We start from the raw sequence: 23,877 nt of genomic DNA, 5'->3' as shown, positions 1-23,877 counted from the left end.
CAGGCAGGAGAGACGGCAGAGGGTCTTGCCACCCCACTGCCCGCTCCCATGCCTGCCGGGGCCAATGAGGAGGAGGAGATGGAGTGCCTGCCCTCTGAGCGCCGCAAACGGCCCCGGGAGCGGGACGACATCTGCCCCCCAAAGCGGATGGGGATCGATCTCCCCAAGATGGTCCTCGACCCAGATAGAGAGGGGGGCCTGCTAGGGAGCTGGCCATTGAGGGCACTTTCACTGGTCTCACTGGGAAGTCCCCTCCCAGGGTACAGCCCTGCCGGTTCTCGGTCGGCAGTATCCACCTCCTTCTGGAGAACCCCCCCCTGGGTGGCCCCCAGCTATGGAGGTCTCCTCAACCTCTTGGACCAGACCAAGGGCCAGAGGAACGTGGCCGAGAGTATCCGGCAATGGTGCCTGGACCCCACGCAGTTTGTCTGCGCTGCTAGCGACGCAGTGAGGCTTATGCGCCGGGACCCGAGCACGCGTCAGCATGCTTTCCGGCTCGAGAAGCTGGTGACCCGGGTGAGGGAGGTGTGGGGCCGAGGTGGGCCTGTGGAATAGGGCAGGGCAACGCTAGGCCTTTCCCCTGTCTCTGCGGTTTTTCTGCCCGGTGTCCATCACCTTCTCTCCCACTGGTACCCTGCCTACCCTTCCTCCCTCTTCTCCTGTTCATGGCGGTTACCACAATTGCCTCGCTCAACACCAATGGCTGCAGAGACCCGGTGAAGCGGACGGCCGTCCTGAAGGGCCTGCAGCAGAAGCGTCTGGCGATCACCTTCCTTCAGGAGACTCACAGCGACGCGTACGTTCAAGCCGACTGGCGCACTGACTGGAGAGGCCGCTTGTTCCTGAGCCACGGCACCAACCTCAGCGCAGGAGTGGCGACCCTCCTCTCGCTGCAGCTGCGGTACGACTCGGCAGTGGCACGAGAGGTCGTCCCCAGCCGGCTGCTGACCGTCCACGTCACCCTGGCACACCAGAGCCTGCTCCTCATCAACGTCTACGCGCCCACCGATGGGAGAGAGAGGGTCGCCTTCCTAGAGACCCTGGGCAACCTCCTGCGTGACACCAGCAAGAAGGACGACCTGCTCCCCATGCGCGGGGATTTCAACTGTACCGTCGACGCGCTGCTAGACCAGACTGGGCCGGAACCGCACCTGCCTTCAGCCCACAAGCTGCAGACTGTGCTGGAGGCGGCGGACCTCGTCAACGCTTGGCGGGTCCTCCACGCTGACGCGCAACAGTACACCTGGGCAAAGATGAGCGCCAGCGGGCTCGCCATGGCCCGCCTCGACCACCTCTACATCGGCCAGCACCACCTGCCGTTGCTGCGCGGCAGCCGCATTGTTCCATCGGGCCTCTTGGACCACACCTTGGTCTGCTGTGAGCTGAGCCTGCCTGGCAGAGCACGCACGTGGGCCCCTTACTGGTGCCTCAACGTCAGCCTGCTGCAGGACACCCGCTTCAGGGACTGCTTTGCCCACCTCTGGAGGAGCTGGGAGGCGGCGCGAGCAGACTACCCCTCCTGGCGCCTGTGGTAGGACGTGGGGAAGGCCCAGATCTGGGCGTTCTGCCAGCAGTACAGCCAGCTGGCGGCGAGCGAGCTCCGCCGCCGCACCCAGGAGCTGGAGGAGGACGTGGTGGAGCTCGAGGCGGCCCTGCTCCACGCGGGCAATGACGTGGCGCTCCTCGAGAGCCTCCGCTCCCACAAGAAATGCCTGCGAGAGCTGGCGGAGGGTGCGGCCCGCGGCGCGCGGATCTGGGCCCGCTGCCAGGAGCTGACAGAGGCCGACTCCCCGACCAACTTCTTCTTCGGCCTGGAGAGGCGGCGGGCCCCGATGAAGATGCTGGACCACCTCAAGACCCTGGAGGGCCGGCTGCTCACGGACATGGGTGAAGTGTGGGAGCATGCCATCGCCTTCTACCGGGACTTGTTTGCGGCTGAGCCCGTCTGTCCGCGGGCCACCCAAGAGCTGCATCGGGACCTGCCGTGCCTGGGCGCTTCGCAGGCCGAGGCCTTGGAACGCGAACTCTCTCTGGCGGAGCTGGAGGCCGCGGTGTGGGGGCTCGCCCCGGGCCTGGACGGCCTGCCCGCGGAATTTTACAGAGCCTTCTGGCCCCTCCTCGGGCCCAGCCTCCTCCGCGTCCTCTGCGAGAGCCTCGCCGACGGGACCCTGCTGACCAGCTGCCGCCGGGCCGTGTTCACCCTGCTGCTTGAGAAGGGGGACCTCGGCTGCCAGAAGAACTGGCGGCCCTGCTCCCTCCTGTGCGCCGACTACAAGATCCTGGCCAAGGCGCTGGCGAACCATCTCTGCACCGTCATGGCCTCCGTCATCGGGCCCGACCAGAGCTGCTGCATGCCAGGCAGGATCATCCAGGACAACTTGTTCCTGCTGCGTGACCCGCTCACGGCCGCGAAGCTTTTTGGCCTGGACGTCGGCGTGCTCTCCCTGGACCAGGAGAAGGCCTTTGACCGCATCGACCACCGGTACCTGCTCGGCACCCTCGAGGCCTTTGGCTTCGGGCCGCTCTTCACCGTGCCACGACGCCTCCGGCCTGCTCAAAGTGAATGGTGCGCTGTACTCCCCATTCCCCGTGCGTCGCGGCATATGCCAGGGCTGCCCCCTGTCGGGCATGCTGTATGCCCTGGCCGTTGAACCGCTCCTGCACGCTCTGCGACATCGCCTGACCGGCCTCGCCCTGCCACCGGCGCCGGGCCCCGCCACCGGCCCCCCGCTCTGGCTGACGGTGTACGCGGACGACGTGACCGTCTTCCTGGGCAGCCAAGAGGACGTGCGGGCCCTGGTGGACTGCCAATGTGCCTACAAGCTCACCGCCTCGGCCCACATCAACTGGGGCAAGAGCGACGCCTTCCTGCTGGGGACGTGGGCCGGCACGCCGCCTCTGGACCTGCCAGGAGGCCTCGCCTGGCGCCGGGAAGGCCTCAAAGCCCTGGGCGTGTTCCTGGGGCCGCCGGCCTTTGCGGCCCGCAACTGGGAGGACCTGGCGGAGGGAGTGAAGGCCTGCCTGCAGCTCTGGCGCTGGTGCCTGCCTGCCCTCTCTTACTGTGGCCAGATCCTCGTCGCCAACAACCTGGCGGCGGCCACCCTATGGCACCACTGCGCAGTGCTGGACCCTCCGCTGGAGCTCCTGGAGAGAGTGCAGTGGCTCTTGGCCGACTTCCTGTGGGACGGACGCCACTGGCTGCCCCGAGCTGCCCTCTACCTGCCCACCGGGGAACGGGGCCAAGGCCTGATCGACCTGGCCAGCCAGGTGGCCGCCTACCAGCTGCAGGCCCTCCAGCGGCTCCTGTACGCTGACGGCCACCTCCCGTGACGGCAGCTGGCATGCCGGTTCCTGCGGCGAGTGGAGGGGCCTCGGCTTTAACCGGGAGCTGTTTCTGCTGGACCTCACTTTCCTGAATGGGGTGGTTCTTCCCCCGTTCTACCGCAGCATGGTGCGGGCCTGGCGGGCGGCCTTCCATCTCTGTCCCCAGGCCAGGCGCCTGCGGTTCCCGCACCTGCTTCGGGAGCCCCTGGTTTACCACCTGGCCCTGCAGCGTGTCACGCCGAGCCTGGCCTCCGCCAGCCTCGTGGCAGCCCTCGTCGAGGCGCGCACCACCCTCCTGGAGCACCTCCTGGACCCTGCTTGGTCGGTGTGGCTGTCCCCCGAAGGCCTGGCTGCCTGGCTGGCGCTGCGCTCTGTCCGCGCCATGGGCTGGCTTCTGCGGACCGTCAGGGGCGCCCTCCTGATGGAAGCAGCGAGCGCCCTGGAAGTCCATCTCCAGGCTCGCCAGACCCTCCCCGCCGCGGACGCCACGCACGACGCCTTCCCACCGCTGCCCCTCATCCCAGCGGTACCCGGCGAGCTGGCCGAGCGGCCCAACACGCTGCTCAGGCTCCCGGTGCCCCCCAGCAGCAATACGGGCTGTCCTTTTGGCACCCTGCCCCGCAAGGGTCTCTACATGTGGGTGGTGCACACCCGGCACGCCCAGGTGCTCACCGGCCGCCCTGACACCGGGTGGCAGCAGTGCCTGGCACGGCCCAGAACCCCAGCGTGGCGCACACTGTATAAGGTGCCCACCGCCAAGAGGACCGGCTCGCTGGGACCGGGATGGTCGGCACCCTGCAGCTCTTCCACCTGCTGGTGCGGGCCCGCCTCTCGCTCGAGTTTGAGCACACGGTCCTGCGGCGGACGGTGCCCACCTTCGAGGAACGCTGGATCCTCGAGGGGGCACTCTGCCGAGTCGAGGCGGGGCGCCTGCTCCTCGCCCTGTAACACCCCCGGCTGCTCAAGCTGCGGCGATGCGTCCAGCGGGCCGAGGCCTTGGACTTTGCTTCACCCAGGTCGAGCCTTGAGGCCCCCCATGGGTGTCCCCGCTGGCAGAAATGTAAATATGTAAATAGACCTTTGGCTCGATATGGTTTTTTTGTTTTTTTGTTTTTTTTAATCTAGGGTGTACCGGCAGGCCTTGCAGGCTGTGAGCCCAGGACCATGTCCGTGAGGCCCAGGTGTTCGGGCCAACCTGTACATACTCTTTACTGGCCCCGATTTGTCACCCTCCCTGGAATAAACGCCTCTTAAAAGTCAAAGGCTGGCTGGCTGGCTGGCTGCCGACAGCTGAAGACCTTCTAAGCTCCTCCAGCTCAGGTGCTTTCAGCTCGTTGCCCTGCATTCCCTGCCCCCCTTTTCCGTTCCCCCCCCCCCCCAAAAAAAACCCCTTGCCTCTCCCCACCCTGTCCCTGGGGACACCCTCCCTGCCCCTTCCCCCCACTTTCTGAGCTTTTTTCCCCTGGTCTCTGGCAGCCTTGTTTGTCTCTGCCCCTTCCCTTGGTCCCTGCCATCTCCCCCTGCCTTGGGGCTTGCCCTGAGCCCCTGCAGGGTTGCTCTGCCCCCCCCCCAGGCCGATTTTTGAGGCGTTTTCAGCCCCCTCCCAGTCCCCTGTGTCAGCCTGAGGCTTTTTTTTTTTTTTGCGCTTTGCAGTTTAACCCTGTCCTAATGAGGAATGGCTACTCCTACATGTGGCAGCTGGCATGAGGATGTCTCTCGGGACCTCCCGCTGACTCATAGCCTGATGGTTCATACCCCTCTCCATGTGGGGCTCGAGGTTTGCGTGGAGGCTGTGGCCGCGCTTCTGGGATGGTGTATCATCCGCTATGTGGGTCGTGTGAACACAGTCCTGATGATTTATTTGAGCAAGCCTGCCTTGGTTGACAGGGTGTGTGCGGAGGGCCTGGACATTGCGGACGTTCACTACCCTGTCATGCCCCTAGAGACTCAGGCAGTGAGGGTGCTGATCTCCAACGTCCCACCGCATGTTTCTGATCTGGAGCTGGCCAGGGGACGCGAGGCCTATGGGGTTCCTGCGAGTCCTTTTCGCCACCTGCCAATGGGAAGCAAGGACCCTCAGGGGAAGCACGTCCTGTCTTTTCGGAGGCAGGTCTTCATGCTCCTCAAGGAGGGCCCCCAGTCGCTACCTCGCTCCCTGAGCCTCACGCTCGAAGGTCAGAGGTTCATTATCTATCTGTCTGTGGGAGAGACCACGTGCTTCAAGTGCGGTGGCTCCTCCCACCTGGCTGTGCAGTGCCCTCAGGGCAAGGCGGCCGGATCATCGCCACCTGTGGCAGTGCCGAGAGACGATGCGTCGACCTCTGGGGCACACGGCAGGCCCAGGGAGGCTGGGAGCTCTTCCTCCCGACCTCCTTCCACCCCCCCTTCCATCTCAGGGGACCGGGGTCTCCAGTGGGAAGCTATTGTCCAGCGGAGGGGCTGGTGCTACTACCATGGCCCCACCGCCACCTCCCCCGTCTGTGGCGCCCCCTGCTCTCGGTGCGGCAGCCCCACTGGGTGGAGGGGCGGATGCTTCCCCTTGCCCCTGCCTGCCCCGGCCGAAGTGGCTGGGGTGGCCGGGGACTGCGGCGCTGGAGCCTCATCGGATGATGGGGCTCGGGCCTCCTCCCAACCACCCGACAAAGAGAGGGAGATGAGGGGGGCCTCTCAGGACGCCCCATCCCTGACAGACCCCTCCTCGGCCAGTGCCGAGGGCCCCCCCACTACAGAGCCGGACCCCACTCCGGCTGCCACACCACCTGCCCCGTTGGATGTAGCCATCGACGGGGCAGACTTAGCGGGGGGGGAGGGGCCTTCAGGGGTCCCCCTCCCCTTGCCTGTCCCCCAGCCTCCGGAGTTGGGCGGCAGCAGGGATAGTGGCGAATGTCTCTCTTCCAGTGGCCTGGCCCTGGGGGTGGCGGGAGAGCCTGCTGCCCCTTTGGTCATGCACCAGCCTAGCGGATCAGATGGGGAAGTTAGCGAGATGGAGATCCAGCTCTCTGAGTCTCGCAAGAGACGTCGTGAGCGGGATGGCCCCTCTCCCCCAAGAAGACAGGGAATGTCCTCGCGGAGCCGGTCCTTGACTCGGATGACGAAAGGCGGCTGATGTGCCTGGACATAGAGGGTATCGACGCTGCAGTTGCGGGCGAGCTCCCGCCGGGGGTGTGGCCTCGCCGCTCTTTTGTAGGCAACATCCACCCCTAGCTGGTGGAGCCCCCCTGGGTCCCTCTTGACTATGGGGGACTCCTGTCCTTGCTGAAGCTAACTAAGGGGCAGAAGAACGTAACGGGGCGCATCACCCAGTGGTGTGCGGACCCCAAAGTGTTTGTCAAGGCTGCCAGGGCGGCAGTCAAGCTCATGCAGCAGGATCGGGGCACACGCCAGATGGCCTACCATTTGGACAAGCTTGCCCAGAGGGTGAGAGTGGAGTGGGCCCTGGGCGGGTCCCTCGACTAGAGTAGGGCACGGTAGGCTTTCCCTGACCTGTCCGTATTGCCTTGCTCTGCTCTTGGGTGCTCGCTCTTCCACCCGCACTTTGCTTTGCTCTTCCTCTCCCACACCCATGGCAGCCACAACCATTGGCACCTTCAACATCAATGGCTGTCGAGACTCGGTGAAGCGTGAGGCTGTCCTGGAGCTTCTGCAACAGAAGAGGCTGGCCGTCGCCTTCCTACAAGAGACGCACTCTGACAGGTTCAACCAGGCGGCCTGGCGGGCTGCCTGGCGGGCTGCCTGGCGAGGACAGGTGTTCCTGAGCCATGGCACCAACCTCAGCGCTGGGGTCGCGACACTCTTATCACCGCAGATGCAGCTTGTCGCGGCGGTGCCGCGGGAGGTCGTCCCCGGCCGCCTGCTGACCGTCCGCGTCACCCTCGCACAGCACCGCCTGCTGCTCGTCAATGTCTACACGCCCTCCGATGGCCAGGAGAGTGTCGCTTTTTTCGAGACCTTGGCTGCCCTCCTGCACGACGCTAGCGAGGATGATGACCTGCTCCTCCTCGGTGGAGATTTCAACTGCACCACTGCCCCGCGCCTCGATCGCACAGGACCTGAGCCCCGCCTGCCCTCCGCTCGCAAGCTGCAAGCTGCCCTGGAGGGGGCAGACCTTGTGGACGTCTGGTGAGCCCTGCATCCTGATGCGTGCCAGTACACCTGGGCCAAGATGGGTGCCGGTGGTCTCACCATGGCTCGCCTCGACCGCCTTTATATCACCAGGCACCACCTGCCACTCCTGCGCAGCAGCCGCATCGCTCCCTCAGATCTATCAGATCAGGGCCTGGCCTTCAGTGAACTGAGCCTGCCGGGGAGAGCCTGTGCACGGGCACCGTATTGGTGTTTCAACGTCAGCCTGCTTCAGGACTCTTATTTCCAGGACTGCTTTCCCCACTTTTGGCAGAGGTGAGAGGCTGCGAGACCGAGCCGCTCCTCCTGGAAGCTGTGGTGGGACGTGGGCAAAGTACAGATCCGAGCCTTCTGCCAGCAGTACACCCAGCTGGTCGCAAACGAGACGCGCCGCCGTATCCGGGAGTTGGAGGAGGACGTGGCGGAGCTCGAGGCTGCTCTGCTGGCCACTGGCAGCGACGTGGCACTGAGCGAGAGCCTCCGGCTCCGCAGGAAATGCCTGCGCGACTTGGTGGAGAGTGCGGCCCGTGGCGCGAGAGTCCACACCTGCTGCCAGGAGCTGGTGGAAACTGACGCCCTGACCCGCTTCTTTTTCAACCTGGAGTGGCGGAGGGCACTGAGCAAAGTCTTGGACCATCTCAAGACTCCGGAGGGCCGGATCATTACAGAGCCGGGCGAAATTCGCGAACGTGCCGCCGCCTTCTATTGTGACCTGTTCACGGCTAAGCCGTCGTGCCCCGAGGCCACGCGGGAACTCCACGAGGGCCTACCGCGTCTCGATGCCCTGGAGGCCGGCGAGCTTGAGCAGGACTTGTCCCTGGAAGAGCTGGTGGCCGCCACGGCCGGCCTCGCCTCCGGCAAAGCCCTGGGCCTCGACGGGCTGCCTGCCGAGTTTTACAAGGCCTTCTGGCCTCTCCTCGGCCCCAGCCTCCTGCGTGTTTTCCAGGAGAGCCATGCCGACAAGGTCTTGCCAATCAGTTGCCGCTGAGCGGTGCTGACCCTGCTGCCCAAGAAGGGAGACCTGGGCTACATGAAGAACTGGCAGCCGGTCTCCCTGCTGTGCGCGGACTATAAGATTCTGGCCAAAGTGCTGGCCACCCGCCTCCACGCGGTCATGGCCTCTCTCACCGGGCCTGAGCAGAGCTACTGTGTGCTGGGCAGGACCATTCAAGACAACCTGTTCCTGCTGCAGGACCTACTCACGGCTAGCAAGCTCTTTGGCCTTGATGTCGGCCTCCTCTCTCTAAACCAAGAGAAGGCCTTTGACCGCGTGGGCCACGCTTATCTCTTCCGGACACTGGAGGCCTTTGGTTTTGGGCCCCTCTTCACCGGGGCCCTCCGGGTCTTGTACCGAGATATTTCCTGCCTGCTCAAGGTGAACGGGGTGCTTTGAGCTCCGTTCCCCGCACGCAGGGGCATTCGCCAGGGCGGTCCGCTGTCGGACATGCTCTACGCCCTGGCCATCGAGCCACTGCTACACGCGCTGCGCCGCCACCTGAGTGGTGTGGCCCTGCCATCGGCCACAGGCCCGTCCGCTGGCCCTTGTCTCCGGCTGTCGGCCTATGCGGACGACGTCACTGTCTTCCTCAACACCCAGGAAAATGTGCGGGCTCTGGCAGATTGCCAGCGGGCCTATGAGCGCACCTCCTCCGCCCGCATCCACTGGGGCAAGAGCAATACTCTGCTGCTTGGCGCATGGACTGGCACACCTCCCCCAGACTTGCCGGGGGGCCTCGCCTGGCGCCACAAGGGCCTCAAGGTCTTGGGCGTGTTCCTGGGGCCGACGACCTTCATGGCACGCAACTGGGACGGCCTCGAGGAGGGAGCGGAGGCCTGCCTGCAGCGGTGGCGCTGGCGCCTGCCCAGCCTTTCCTACCGGGGGTGCGTCCTCGTCATCAACAACCTGGTGGCAGCGACCCTGTGGCACCGCTGCGGGGTGTCGGACCCTCCGCCGGAGCTACTGGAGAGACTGCAGCGACTCCTGGTGGATTTCCTGTGGGACGGACGCCACTGGCTCCCACGAGGTGCCCTCTACCTGCCCACCGGCGAGGGGGGCCAGGGCCTGATCGATCTGGCCAGCAGGGTGGCCGCCTATCGGCTGCAGGCCCTCCAGCGGCTACTGTACACCGAAAGCCACCTCCCGTGGCGACAGCTGGCGTGCCGATTCCTGTGGCGAGTGGGGGGCCTCGGCTTTGACCGGGAGCTGTTTCAACTGGACCTCACCTTCCTGAATGGGACGGTCCTTCCCCCGTTCTACCGCAGCATGGTGCGGGCCTGGCAGGCAGCCTTCCATCTCTGTCCCCAGGCCAGGCACCTGCAGTTCCCGCAACTGCTTCGAGAGCCCCTGGTCTACAACCCGGCCCTGCAACGTGTCGTCCTGAGCCTGGCCTCCACCAGCTCTCATCGGGGCGTGCTCCACCCGCCTGGAGCACCTCCTGGACCCTGCCTGGTTGGACTGGCTGTCACCCGAGGTCCTGGCTGCCCAGCTGGCGATGCGCTCCATCCGCACCGCGGGGCGGCTTCTGCAGGCCATTAGGGCCGCCCTCCCGACGGACTTCCAGGGCGGTCACTGCCTCCATCTCCAGACTCGCCGGCCCCTCCCTGCCGCGGACGCCTTCCCACCACTACCCGTCATCCCAGCGGTACCCAGCGAGCTGACTGAGCGGCCCAACACGCTGCTCAGGCTCCCGGTGCCCCCCAGCAGCAATACGGGCTGCCCTTTTGGCACCCTGCCCCGCAAGGGCCTCTGCATGTGGGTGGTGCGCACCCGGCACGCCCAGGTGCTCACCGGCCGCCCTGACACTGGGTGGCGGCGGTGCCTGGCGCAGCCCGGGACCCCAGCGTGGCGCACGCTGTATAAGGTGCCCCCCGCCAAGAGGACCGGTGACCTGCAGTGGTGACTCGTGCACGGCATCCTGGCCACCGGCACCTTTGTGCGTCACCTGGACCCAGCAGCCTCAGCGGCCTGCCCTTCTGCCCGGGGGTGCTAGACGAGGACATTTTCCACGCATTCCTCGACTGCCCCTGGCTGCAGCCTCTCTTTGCCGCCCTGGGCACCCTGCTTCGGGTGCTGGGCCGAGACTTCTCCGAGGATGTCTACATCCACTCCTTTCCGTACCGGGCGGCCGAGCAGGCCACGGTCAGCCTGGCCAACTTCCTGCTGGGCCTTGCCAAGATGGCCTCCCTGAAGAGCCGGCGAAACTGGCTCACTGGCACCGGGATGGTCGACGCACCAGCAGGCGGAAGAGCTGCAGGGCGGGCCCACCTCTCGCTCAAGTTTGAGCACGCTGTCCTCTGGCGGACGGTGCCCACCTTTGAGGAGTGCTGGGCCCTCGAGGGGGTGCTGTGTCAAGTCGAGGCGGGACGCCTGATCCTCGCACTGTGATACCACCGGCTGCTCAAGCTGCAGAGACGCGTCAAGCGGGCCGAGGCCTTGGACTTTTTTTGTTCATGCGGGTCAACCCCTGAGGCCTCCATGGGTGTCCCCGCTGGCAGAACTGTAAATATGTCAATAGTCCTAATGTTCAGTGTGTGTGTGTGTGTGTGTTGTTTTGTTTTGTTTTGTTTTGTTTAGTCTAGAGTGTATGGGCAGGCCTTGCAGGCCATGAGCCCAGGCCTTGTCCATGAGGCCCAGACATTCGGGCGTACCTGTACTTGCTCTTTACTGGCTCCGAGTTATCACCCTCCCTGGAATAAATATCTCTTAAAAGTCAAAAGTCTTTCTTTCTGTCTTTCTTACCCTAATCACCTTCACAGTCTAACATTTAGCATTTGCTCAGGTAAATAGAAATGAAGATCCTGATCCCTAAGCACAGCCCCTTCTGCTTTCTCTCTGTATTGCATCTCATATGACTTTTGGATAGCCATCTGAAATGCCAGTATAATTTGTAAATGGATGCAATGATCAGTTTTATGTCTTTCCAAGATATAATGGTGCTGTAATTTTTATGATGTACTAAAGTATTTTTAAAACACTTAATAAAATCAATGGTGCAGTTCCTTGCTTTTACCCTTATATGTAAAGCTAATAAGTGCAGCCGAGAAGCTAATAAATTGGGGTTTTTTATTGTTGTGTAATGTAAAACATTACAAAAAAAGTGCCTCTTTTTCTCTCTCCTTCCACAGCAATAAATAGCCATTCTATTTATATTCAGCTATCAGTATCAAACTTATTTTCAGTGCCAGCCCCATCACTGAGGGAGAGCCTGTAACTCACAGATTCACTTTTTCTTTTTGCTGATAAGCCAATTTGTGCACCCTTAGTAGTCCAGTTTGTCTTTGCTTTCAAAGGTACTATGCCCAGAGGGCTGATAGCTATCAGGAAGTGCTAGTTCCCTTTGAAAAGCCTTTTCAGTTTTGCCTCAGGACTATTAAGGGCCCCAAAAAACTGAGCGCATCTACATAAGCCGTAACATACTGTGCTTTAGCATGTCATGTCAACAACTGTACTAATGGGCTAATGCGCAGTAGAATTAGTCTGTTGTGCCATAAGCATCACAAAAGAAGTTTGAGTTTGCTACTGTGCATTAACATGGGATAATGCACCTTTATGTAACATCTAATATTAGAGATACTAAATTTTAATGCACAGTAGCAAAGGCGCATTAATGAATATGTAGACATGCCCACTGACGTTCTGCTTCTGGTGAGAAAATCATTACTCATATATACTCACAAGGGTAGTGTGTATTAATGCAATAGGCTTGTAAAAATTTGTCTTATGGATAAACAGGGTCTTCCCCATTCACAACAGACTCATTAATATCTATGGACAGGAATCAATGTGCCTCTTTCTGTAAATTCTCAAGAGCTCTTTGAAATTTGGATTTTGTTTTATTTAGCTGATCTACAGCAATGCTCGAGCATTAGCTATGCTGTCCAACAAGAAAGGAGTAGACCTTCACACATCAATATGCAGACCTATTTACAGAATCATGGCATTTTTCATTTTTTAATGAAATTACTTTATTCTGTAATATTTTGTTTATATGTCTTCCTTTAAAAATATTTGATTTTAAGTGCCCTTTAAAAATCCAAGCTAATTATGTTTACCTGCTCACTTTCCTACAGTTCACTAAACTTCCCAACAAACTGCAGAAAGGTAGAGGTTCTCTATTTTCTGCTAGAAAAACGAACAAGTCACATACACAGTAGTTGCATGTTGACTGACCGAAGAACAAGGAACACTATTTAAAAAGTCCTTTTTCTTTTATAAGTCTTTAAAAAGATGGGGAAATGCTAAAACACTTCTATCAACCATCTCAGGAAATTGTCTGCTAAGCACCATCTGACATCCTGCATCTGGGAAAGGGGTTGGATTAGAAAATAGAGGTGAACGGTTTTTGGTTTGTGTACCACAAATTAGCCCCACACCCTTCCTGAGTACCACTCCAATCCTGTTCCTTTACCTGATCTGTTGCTCACTTTCTGCTCTCTGCCACTATGCTGCCTGTCCCCTTTTCCCCAAGCTGTGGGAGGAGGTGAGCAGGAGAGCCTGGGACACAAGCAGGAAGAATTGGAAGTCCTTACACAGTCACAGAAATATGACATGATTAGAATAACAGAGAACCAGGGCTAGTGATCAGGAAACTTCTTTTAGCTGTTTGAAGAAAGCCTCATCCACCACTTCTTCCTGGTGTGGTGGCTTATAGTAGACCCCCACCATTACATCACCTTTGTTGATCTCTCTTCCTACCCTAACCCAGATACTTTTGACAGGCTTCTCTCCAGTTTCATACTGGAGCTCTGAGCTCTTTTATGGCTCAGGATGGCTCTTTTACGTAAAGTGCAACTCCTCCTCCTCTCCTCTGCTTACCCTTCCTGTACAGTTTGTAGTCATCCATGACAGTGCTCTAGTCATGTGAGCTATCCCACCAAGTCTCTGTTATTCCAGTCGCATCATAGTTCTGTGACTGTGCAAAGACTTCCAGTTCTTCCTACTTGCTTCCCAGGCTCCTTGCATTCATGTACAGACACTTGAGGTAACTAGACAATTGCCTGGATTTCTCAGGAAGAATGAGAACACCTCGCCTGTTTCTCCCTCCTACTTGCTCTTCCTCCAGGTCACCCACTTCCCCACTTATCTCAGGGCTTTGGTCTCCATCCCCTGGCAAACATAGTTTGTGAAACCCTTCTCACTAGGTTAGTGAGCCTGTCTGTGAAGATGCTCTTCTCTCTCCATCAGGTGGATCCCATCTCTTCCCAGCAATCCTTCTTGGAATATCATCCTGCAGCAGCTTTGGCCTGCTGATGTTGACAGCAGGCCAAAGCCCTGCTGTCAACATCACCTGTGCAGCCAGGCATTGATCTGCAGGATGCACCTATTTCTGCCCAGGCCCTTTCCCTTGACTGGAAAGATTGAAAAGAACACCACCTGAGCCCCCATCCCCTTCACCCTTGCACCCAGAGCCCTGTAGTCACTCTTGATCTTCTCAGGGTTTCCCCTGGCAATAGTGCCGCAGGAAGTAGTACTGGCATTTCGAAGAGCACTCAGTGTGAACTGATGCTCCAATATTGCGTAGGGAGGATTGTGATGATGCAAGTATAGATTTGCAGAGAAGACAGATTGAAGTCATGAGTATTCATGGTTATTAAAATATATTTTTGCACAGAATTGTTGAGCATTGTCCCCTGGCTAATTTCCAGTTTAAGTAACTAGTATATATTTTGCCTACTTACAAATTCCCCAGAAGCCTTTTGTTACAATATACCATTCTTCCTAGTCTTCAATAAATTGCTTTGTAGGATTGTTCAGCGATACTGAATTGCTGCTTTATTTCCACAGCAGCTGATCGAGGCAAGAGAAGTTGCAGCTATGTAGCCGCATCCCCTTTCCGCTGTCACTGACGCCGTCTCTGGTTGACCCAGGTGCAGGGGGAGCCCCAGAGCCACTCCTGGAGAGAGGAACCTATGCACTGCTGCTTCTGTTCCTGGCTGAGAATGGCTTGCCATATAGCTGATCCCCCACCACTCCCAGATGGAACAGGTCAGGAGTAGTTCTGGGGCTCCCTTTGCCTTGAATCTGCTGGAGACAGGGACAGCAGTGAGCAGGTGTGTCTTCCCTCCCACTCCAGCCCCTGCTCCACCACACACTGCACAAATGCTTTCTGCCTGGCTCCCCAGCATTCCCCAAACCCAAGGGCTCCAGCTGTCCCCAAGCATCCCAGGATGCTTTTCACCTCCCCTGCAAACTCCACCTTGCAGTGTGGGTGGGCTAGCCTTGGCCTAAGCTGTTTGCTCCAGCTGATCAGGGAGGCATGTTCTCATACCCTCCAGCGTCTGGCCTGGGCTACTGCAGGCATGTGACTGCATTTCTAGAATCACTTCTGAAATCAAAAGAAATGTAAAACCTGCCAACACATCTTCACCATCCCCACAATTACTACATCCCACAACAGAACCATCACTATTCCTGGATCTTACACATGCACCTCCAGAAATGTAATATATCTCATCCACTGCATCAAATGCCCTGATGGAAAATATGTAGGAGAAACTAAACAACAACTGCGCACCAGAATGAACAGACACTGAAAATCTATCAAAGACAATAATACCCAATTACCTGTGGGGGCACATTTCTCACAAGAAAACCAATCCTCTCTCCAATTTCTCAGTTCTAATCCTCAAAGGGAATTTACAAAATACCTTTCACAGATAAGCCTATGAACTCCACTTCATCAATCTACTGGATACAAAAAATCATGGGCTAAATATAGACATTGGATTTATGATACGTTATTACCTGCCAAACATCTGACTGCCCAGGTAAACCCTCCACTTTTTACCAGCTATTCTCATTCCCTTCCCCCCACCTTCTTTCTCTCATCCTTTGACTACTGCTATGTTCAGTCCCTCTTTCTCCCTCCACCCCACTTGTCTGATACTTAATGACCACCTCAATTTACATTTAAACTGACTGACTTTCTTGCATACATACTAGCCTCTGGCTGCTTTACCACTCCATCCAGGAAGAGCACAGACCATCTGCAGATGCTTCCTTCAGCCTGACAAAGGGTGTTTGTGCCTAAAAGCTTGCTAAGAAGAATTTTTCAAACTATTGGAGTTGGTCTAACAAAAGATATCAGATTTACCCAAAGAGCCTTGTCTGCCTCTGTTCACTTGGGACATTTTTACACATGTAAGCATCACAGCTCTGGGCGCTTTGAAAAGTGCCTGGCACTGCTATGTTTGCAGTTGTATGAGTGGTAAAATGCACATCAGCACTGAGAAAATGGTGGTGGTGCACTTTTGAACTAAAACACAGAATGTGCTTTAGTTCAAAAGTGCACCACTGCCATTTTCTGCACACTGATGTGCATTTCACCACTTATACAACTGCACACAACACAGAGCAGCAGATCTCCGGCATGTCGGGACAGAAAAGTATGTGTATAAATGCCCTTGCTTATCAGTTCAATCTACGCAGCTTAGACTAACCTGAGAGGACTGAATTGGATCAGCCTTCAGCTTTTTGACTGTCTGAACTTAACCAAAATGATCTTGCACTCTGCTCTATGGGAGGTTTTACTGAGAACTAAAAGGATACTATTTCCTATGATCTGACAATGCAGACATTGACAAGACTTGTGAAAGATTAACTAATAGTTTCTTAACTCATGGCTACTGTAAATATTTGAGGCAGACTAGAGTATGGAGTTACTTATTTTCTGAAGTTCTGTGGCAGGGATTAAAGTATGTGTCATAGTTCTTTGCCTTCTACCCTATTTTTACCTTCTTACCTGCAAAACTGAAACAATTTCACAAAACATTGCTTCTCATACTGAAAAAGTCATGTGAAGAAGAGCTACATCCTAAGAATAAACATTTAGAGTTTGAGATTCTTTTATCTCATAATGAAGCTAGGAGTCCAATCTAATGATTGCATAGCAGATATGATATTATGTTTACAAATTCATGGCTTTTTAGAGAAAAGCATACCATATCATTTCTCATAATATGCCATCAAAAATGCTTTAGGCAAGAAACCATTCTGGGTCAATTCAACCTAGGTTCTGTTCAGTTCAACTTAAATACTCTAAGAAAATAAAATAACATAGAGGCATAAAAAGAGGGTTGGAAGGGACCTCAGGAGGTTATCTAGTTCCAACCCTCTGCTCAAAGTGGGACCATCCCCAATTATATCACCCTAGCCAAGTCTTCATCCAGCCAGGTCTTAAAAGCCTCCAAGGTCCATAGCCTCTCTGGGTAACCTGTTCCAGTGCTTTACTACCCTCCTTATGAAAAAGTTTCTCCTTATATCTAACCTAAACTTCCTTTGCTGAAACTTGAGACCATTGTTCCTTGTTCTGTCCAAAGGAAGTTTTCATATAGCCAAAGCTACATAGATCCTCTCATTAAAGTTGTCTAAAACATGGGCAACTGCTGCCTTTTAACTCGGGGGGGGGGGGGGGAACCAGTGGCCAATTGCCAACTGACGGGGGAGGGAGGGACAGTGGCTGATTGCTGACCTCGGAAACACCGGCTTCAAAAATGGAAGTGCTGCCGGCAAAACTAGAAGTGCCACCAGCACTTCTCACGGAGGGCACCAGCCAGCGCTCCCCACTTCGGCAAGGGCCAATCTCATGGGGGGGCATGTGCCCCCCACCCCATGTCCTCCCTATACATTACCTATGGTCTAAACCCTTTTTATAAGACTTTGTTTTTCCATTTGGTTGAACTTTGCCAAACTAACTGTTTGGGCTAAATTCTTCCATGGTGGGCATTGCCTCCAGAGTAAACTTTTTTATTTGGAAATGCTCTGCTGAAATGGTTCAGCCATTTCTGACTACGAGGCTAAGGAACATAGTGTTGTTTTGCCATCTTAAGTTTTGTTGATCTTTTCCTTGAGAAGCTCAGAACTCCAAAACTTAAGTTATAACTTTTTTTTTTTTCTGGGAAGTGACTTTTTTCAGTGCCCGTAGTCTTGCCCATGAAAATCTGTCTCAATTTAACCATGTTGCAAAGTTGGCAAAAAAAAAATCCATTTAATGGCATTCAAACAATTGTTGAGCCCTGGCCCAAATACTTCATCAGCTCTGGGCATACTCCAGAAAGCATGGGAACCTGACCCCTCACTATTATTAAAAATGATACCTTTTGCAAGAGTGACGTGTTGACTAAATTCCAATGTAAATAATTACTGCAGATGGAGCCAACTTACATTTCTCCTGTTTTTCATTGCCTAGGAATATTCACGTGTCACAGACCAACGGATAAAAGTAGTTCTGGATGACATGCAGAGCATGCTGAAGGCAACGAGTTACCTACATTTGTAACATGCCAGGAGCAAACAGGATCAATGACTACAATTCTGTGGAAGCCAATTGATAATTAGTGTCATTTATGTGCATCAAGCTTATATTCCTACATCACGCACTTCTAGGACAAGGAGTAACAGTAGAGCAGAGTCACTTTGTGTCACACATACAGATGAAACAAGTGATAAAAAAAACAGCCTTCTTTGGTGCATAGATTTTTTTATATATATATATATTCTGCCTGCAAAGGTGAAACAAATGGAAGCTGACATCTCAATCAAAAACAGTTTTTAGCTGCTTGTGAATTACAGTACTCTAAGATTTTATTTTCTTGTAGCTGAACTTTAACTCTGGGTTTCCAGGATTGGTAGCTTTGATATCAGAGGCTAGAGAAGAAATATAATATCCATCTGCAACCTTAACATCACCTTCACATAGATTTATGTTTTTTTGGTGGAGAGGAACAAACATTTAAGTGTGTGTGCATGTGTGTGTGTGCGTGCACATGAACCTCCCCCCCCCTTTTTTTTTTAATGTCAGGAATGTGTTTTTGCAATGCATTTAGATCATGATAATTACCAAAATTAATAGTAACTACTGTTCCCAGAATTCCAATTTAACAGCACCTTCTTCCTTTAGTTATGTAGACCCATATATTTGTCTATGTGCATTTGAATTTGTTTCATTAGCTGTTCTCTGTGAACCTCCATAAAATCATGTTGGGTGCATCAGATATACTGGGTGCATCTACACATGCAATTAATGCAACTAAATATACTCCAGCTCAATTTAAGATGGAGTGAACTAATCCCAATGTCGCCATCTACAGGTGTGTTTAATCACAGTAATTAATTGTGCTGCCAGATGCCACTTGTATGTGATAGGAGTATCCAGCAGCATAGTCCATTAGTCTACTGCACCCTAATTGCTGTGTATGTGTAGATAGTGCTGCTTTACTGCGCAACAAATTAGTCTGCTGCACATAAAAGTATTTTGTGTAGACATGTCCACTAAGAAGTAAGCAAGGACACATTATTGGCACTGTGCAGTTAAAGAAGGAAGTAATGTTGCATTTTGTTGGACACTGCCATCCCAACAGCCAATGACATTTTGTTTCACAAAACAATTGCTTGTGCTGTCTCCAAGAAACTCCTTGCATTTTATTTCTAGCTTGGAAGAGAAAAAAAAAATATTTGCCTTTAGTAAATATAGAACCCTCCAAAGCAGTTTCATAGGAGCCTTTTGTTGAGCAATAATGTAAATATTATCTCAAATGTAAACAGCTCTCAAATGTACCAGTTGTACCACAGTTCTGTCCTCTGATTTATTTTGAGCCTGGGAAAAAAAAAAAAAAATGTTGCCTTCTTTACTGAGATTACTGTGTAGTCTGGGCCAGTATTAGCAACTATGCCAAACCTGGGAAACATTTGCCACCAACCTTTCCCACTTCTAAACCAGGAACAAAAACAAACCGTTGAATCTCTCCAAAAGTATAAGCTCATTCTTTTGCACCAGGCACATGATCCATTTTGCACTGATATGAATGGAAGGCATTTCCGTTTTCAAGGTCTTGCCCTTCAGCTTTATAGGGAATGGTGTTCACAAAAATATAGGTTAAACCTTCAGATGATTGGACCCCTGAAGGAACCACCACCTGGTTAAAGCAGCCATGCCCAGGTCTATCACAACATGGGGTGGCCACCGTTCCTTCCTTGACCTTCCTTTTGAACACCTGTGCTTCTTCTCAAGCAATCACTGTACCAAAATTTGTCCCTCTGGGTTGCGTGCCTACAAGTAGCTAGGCTAGCAACACCAGACAGCTACTGTTTCAGACTGAGACTTAGATCCAGGTTTCTGCAGAAAAAGGCAAACACTGGATGAAGCATGATATAAAGGGCCAGAAGGAAAAAAAAAAAAGAGAGAAAGAGTACAGATCGCACAGATGAACCACTGAAGCCACAAACCATTGTGAATATGCTGTCAATTGTACCTGCTTTAAGCTCAGCTATTTCAAACTGATCAAAGTGGTTATGGTACTACCTGGCAGCCTATCTAAACTAGGCCTCCCAACATTAGAAGAGTCAGGACAGCTCTAGAGTAGATGGAGACTTAGGAAGCACTGTTCGCTGTAGCTGTAACTGATTTGCTTATAAATCAAAGGATATGGTTAAGTTGTGTTTTCTTTTTTCTTGTTTGTACTCAAAGGTAAAAAGCCCTGGAAAGCCAAGTATAAATCAACTTCAGAAGGGTGAATCTTTTGTTCATTTGTTTTAAATTTTACTGTTTAATAAATCACCAAAATCAAAGTAGTCCTATGTAGGCCTTTAATGGACTATTTAGCAGGCCTATAGACAAGAGCCACCTATACATGGGCTCCAGGGGGGTGGGTTAGAGTAACTCTCAGGAGCCACTTTAATTAACATGCCTGCAATATCTTGTGTATTCAGCATGTGCATTTCAGAATATCAGTGGGGGCGCTTTGACTAAAGTTAATTGAATTAGCTTTAGTTAAAGTGCTCCTGCTGCCATTTTGAAAGACAGGGACTCTGGATACACGAGACACTGCAGCACACTGAAGTATTCTGATTACTGCAATCAAGTCGGGTCTGCTCCAACACATTCTAATTGGAACATGTCAGAGCACGTGTAAAAGTGCCCAGAAGTGGTTAATGCCATTCAGTATATATTTGTAAATAGCTGGGTTTGGAAAAAGGACCTCATGAAATGTTTAGACAATAGCTTTCATCCATTCTACTGTATTTAAAGTCCATTTGTTAATTGAGAGTCCATCTTCTTAACAGCATGTGTACACATGACATCTGCAAATATTTTATCTATTGTTATAAGCTATGAGATATTGGTGAATTGCAGAGCGCCACAGATAAGAATGGAAGTTTAAAACAAATAAACAAACAGACTTGTAGGTTACTTCTGTTTTGATGGTTTAAAAAAAAAAAAAAATCCCACACAATAGAAGGTTTTGGAAGAGGTAAAATTAAGTTTATTCTTTTAACACAGAAACAGGAAAAACAGAGAAGGTGGAAAGGGAGAAAAGGAAGAAATATAAGTTAAAACATAAGAGGTTTATGGAGCATGGATCTGTGTAGCAGGTACTCTGACATCATGCATTCTGACTTTATAAGACTTCAATTTCTGATTATTGCTTTGCTGATGAATTCTTCTAATTTTTGTGCCAAATGGATATGGTGTAATAATACACCAGGGCAAGTTCTGCTGTTTCACCTTAGGAGATTTTTCATTTGTGTTGCCCGGTTGGAGCAAAACAAAGACTTTTTGTTCTTATGCCTTCAATTTAAATGCGAGTCCAGAAGACACCTCATATCCCTACGTATCTATCCTGAGGCACATTGCTGAGGGATCTTCAGCTTCTTTTACGATTCTAATAGACCTCCGAACAAGCAGCAGTATATGATAAAGCAGATTTCCTGCAGGGTTCCCACAAAAACTTCTAAGCAGGAATTTCATTTTCAGTGATCTCCCTTTCTTCTTAGCTAAAAGCTACAAATTCAGAATTTATAATGGAATCAAAAGGACCCATTTTTTTCTCCACTTCTAATTGTCAGAAAAGACAATATAGCAAACTTATACTAAGGTAATCTTTGTATACATTTGAAAACTGAAATTTTCTGGAGGCATGAGACACAGTTTTAAATAAATAACCTAATTTTGCACCATCCCAACCTGGTCTACATTCATTCTACTGCTACAGAACTTTGCTAGGATTGATATAATCCTACATCAGTGCAGGCCTCTGTAATGTTAAACTGCCAACTCAGTGCATTTTATAGTAATGTCCACTTTACTTTGCATTATACTTGGATATTAACCTAAATAAGGTAACACTACACTCATTATTTTTTACCACTTCAGGGAAAGAATTTTGCACTGCTTGCATATCCAAGTCTCATATTATACTCGGGTAATACAGGATCTGCCCCCAAAGGTAGCAAGAAGTTAGCTGAATCTTTATATCTATTTTGAGTTCTAGTTCAGGTTGTGCCCGCCTCTGTTCGATCAGGCGCTCTCGTGCGGCCTTAGCCCAGACAACTGATCGTGCCTGTCCTGGGCTTGCGGGTGGACCCCAAAGACTACCCCAGCTGACATCAGGGGATCCCTTTGACTCACCTGCCACGACTTTGAATGTTACCTCAGTGGAGGGGTTCCCCTTTGAGGCAGCCTCCAGGGTCGTTGCACCTCCCAGTGGGCACTCACGGGGCTCCGACCTCTCCTACACCCCGGCCACTCGCCACCTTGGGTCGCCGGTCCTCGGGCCCCTAGGTGTTCACTGCTCTGCCTGACCTCTTCCCGCGACCTGCCAGCTATGTGCCAGTATCTTCATGCCTTGATGTGTGGGCTCCGAAGTCCTCGGACCGTGTCCCACCGATCCGAAATCCTGACACCCTAACCCATCCACCCTGTGACTTAATGTGTAATTCCCTACCACCGTGATAGCTGAAGTACTAAAGCTACAGGGCCAGGAGGCAACGAAGGATGCCCCTGGCCTGTGGGCCCTGTGGATCCCCCTGTGCCAAACTACTCAACCCTAGTGGTTTGCCCTACTTGGGCATTGAGTCCCAGCCTTTATCCTAGGGCTGTAGTGGGCCCCATCCGTCACTGGTTTTGTCCCTCCTTGGGTCTTCAGTCACCCTTCGGCGACACCCGGTAGGGCCCCACTGGCCACACCCCTGTTACCTCCTCTCTGAGGCTTTTGCTGCAGGCTCACTCCTTGGTCTCAGCACTGGCTTGCCCCGATGCTGCTCTCTCTGCATCTGTATCCAGTTCCTTCACGGGTGCTGCTGCCAGTTCTGCTGCACGTGCAGCTGCTGGAACCTTTGCCGGCGTCACTTCCGGCTTTGCTGCTGCCTCTGCGGACAACGTCCCTGCCACCTGTCGGCTCCACTGTCAGCCTCGCCACTGGCCTCTCCACTGATGTCGCTGCAGGCTTTCCTGCCGGCTCTGTTGTTGGCGTCGCTGCCGGCTTCTCTGCCAGCGTTACTGCCAACTTCCCTGCCGGCTCTCTTGTTGGCATCGCTACCAACTCCATCGGAGCCTCTCCTCGCTCTGCCTCCAACTTTCCATGCTGCCTGACGCGGCAGCTGAGCCCCTCTGGGTGAGGGCTCTCTCTTCAAGCCTCTGTTCGTTTGCCCCCCTGCCACATCCTTGGGTCAGCTTCTTATTTCCACCGGGCAGCGTCTCCCGCCCACACTGCTCGGCCTCAGCTGAATATAAGCACGGCTGATCAGCTGTGATGGCGGTCTCGCCACGCGCGTCTCCTCCTGCTCTTCGGGCTCTGCAGGAGATAAGTTAGGCTCTCCTTTGGCCTGGGGCCCTCCTGCAACCCCAGCTCCCCAGGGACACAGGTTTAGCAAGAATTTAGCAAAGTGGTATGTCAAACAGGGCCACCTCTCACCATCAATCAGACCAAATAATATTGAAACAAACAGCATTAGTGCTCAAGTAAGAGAATACATTTTACTTTATTATACACCATGGGATAAAAGAAAAAAAATAGTAGAAGTATGAATTGCCAAAAATTATGAAATATAGTATTTTGATTTGCAGCACAGCAGTTTAATTTTTCTGTATAAAAAAGTTTTATATTAAGCCAGTGAAATATCAGGTAGTGATGATCGACTGTTATATTTGTAACAAACAAGCACCAGGCCTACTGAGCATTGCAAGTCAAGACTTGTAATTGTGACCATGAGTGAAGGGAAAGTGGCAAGTGCGTAAGAAATTGAATGGTGAAGTTGTAACTTTGACTCAGTATGGTTGCCAAGTGAGATTAAAAAAAAAAAAAACAGTTCAAAGAACAAGCATACAAGTAGGTTAGGGGTAAGTTTCATCCCCTAGTATGGCAAAGCAGTAGAAGTGGGATTGACATGGCACAGCTCAGTGCTGAAAGGATAGCATATCTACTGGGTAATCTTATTAAGAGAGATGCAGTAAATTCTGAGGGCATGCCATGACAAAAGGAAAAACTTAAATGACACACATAATCCATGAATGCAGTCGAGTGACAAAACTGAATCATAATATGAAACAGCTAAATAGACATGTGACAGAAGAGAGAAAATGTCTGATTTTACAAGATGATACAATTACAGGTTTTGGAGAGAAATAACTGTTAGAAAGTAGAGCAGCGATTTTT

At 53.1% G+C, this 23,877-nt stretch overlaps 1 long non-coding RNA gene across 1 annotated transcript in view; it reads left to right on the top strand.

Annotated features, from left to right (window-relative positions):
* Positions 1 to 21,391, top strand: part of LOC132244504 (uncharacterized) — a 38,202-nt gene extending 16,811 nt beyond the window's left edge. The window contains exon 4 of the long non-coding RNA XR_009456019.1: positions 17,634 to 21,391. This is a non-coding gene — a long non-coding RNA (uncharacterized LOC132244504). The remainder of the gene's footprint in view (positions 1 to 17,633) is intronic.
* The last annotated feature ends 2,486 nt before the right edge of the window (positions 21,392 to 23,877 follow it).

This window comes from Alligator mississippiensis, chromosome 1 (genome assembly GCF_030867095.1).
Source record: "Alligator mississippiensis isolate rAllMis1 chromosome 1, rAllMis1, whole genome shotgun sequence".
In the NCBI taxonomy this organism is placed as follows: Eukaryota; Metazoa; Chordata; order Crocodylia; family Alligatoridae; genus Alligator; species Alligator mississippiensis.
This window is presented reverse-complemented; position numbering and strand designations above follow the sequence as displayed.